This window comes from Silene latifolia, chromosome Y, assembly GCF_048544455.1.
Source record: "Silene latifolia isolate original U9 population chromosome Y, ASM4854445v1, whole genome shotgun sequence".
In the NCBI taxonomy this organism is placed as follows: domain Eukaryota; kingdom Viridiplantae; phylum Streptophyta; class Magnoliopsida; order Caryophyllales; family Caryophyllaceae; genus Silene; species Silene latifolia.
The window spans coordinates 267,607,711-267,608,832 of NC_133538.1; the positions used below are offsets into that span (position 1 = coordinate 267,607,711).

Genomic DNA, 1,122 nt, shown 5'->3' on the forward strand with positions numbered 1-1,122 from the left:
ACCTTGGTTTTGATTGTAAAAGGGTCTTTGATTTTGGTTTCTCATGGGTGGTGGAGTGTATGTTGTTTGAGGGTTTTGAACATTTTGGCTTTTGTATGAGAGATTTGGATGGAACTTGGTGTTCTCATTGTAAAAATTGGAATAAGGGGTACCACTTTTGTATGCTTGGAAAGCATTAACTTGTTCGGTTGTTCCCCTACACTCACTTGGGTCATGACCCAAAGTTCCACAATTCTCACATATCCCACTTGGGATTGATGAGGAGGCCGTCATGGCATTGACATGATGCTTCGATGATTTTGAGTTTTCCTCAAGTCTAGCCATAGCTTGTTCAAACTTCAAGTTGATTGTATCGATATGGGAGCTTAGTTGGGCACCTAATTGAGTAACGGCGTCCACTTCATGCTTTCCTCCTCTAGTAGCCTTGCGAGGCCTACTATATTGTGAGGTATGGACCGCCATTTCCTCAATCTTGTTCCATGTTTGATTGTCATCAACTTCGGTGAACATTCCATTTGATCCCATATTGAGAATGTTCCTAGAATCTTCATATAAACCATTCCAAAATTGTTGCACCAAAAACCATTCGCTAAGTCCATGGTGAGGACATGAGCGACAAATTCCCTTGAACCGCTCCCAAGCTTCATACAAAGACTCTTCATCCCTTTGCTTAAAACCCGTAATTTGAGCTCTTAGCATGTTGGTCTTTTCCGGTGGGTAGAATTTTTTGTAGAAAGCTAGAGCCAACTTCTTCCAAGAATCTATTCCAAGGGTGGCCTTATCAAGGCCCTTCAACCATTGCTTTGCGGTGCCGATTAAGGAAAAAGGAAATAAGACCCATCTAATTTGGTCTTGAGTCACGCCCGTTTGAGAGATAGCATCACAATAATCGCAAAAGGTTTCCATATGAGAATGAGGGTCCTCACTAGGCATTCCCCCAAATTGGCTCCTCTCAACTAGTTGGATGAAGGCGGACTTGGCAATAAAATTTCCGGTGAGATGTTGCGGTGTAGGAGTACCATTTGGTAGATTCTCCTCGGTGGGTACGGAGTGTGACGAGAATTTTGGCATTGTAGGTGGATTTTGTGGGGTATTTTGTAATGGGTTTTCTTCTCCTTCTAT

The 1,122-nt window shown here is 42.7% G+C and overlaps 1 non-coding gene across 1 annotated transcript; it reads left to right on the forward strand.

Annotated features, from left to right (window-relative positions):
• The first annotated feature begins 592 nt into the window (after positions 1-592).
• Positions 593-699, forward strand: LOC141637133 (small nucleolar RNA R71). Its single transcript, XR_012541694.1, has one exon. It is a non-coding gene; the product is annotated as a small nucleolar RNA R71 (small nucleolar RNA).
• Positions 700-1,122: the final 423 nt, after the last annotated feature.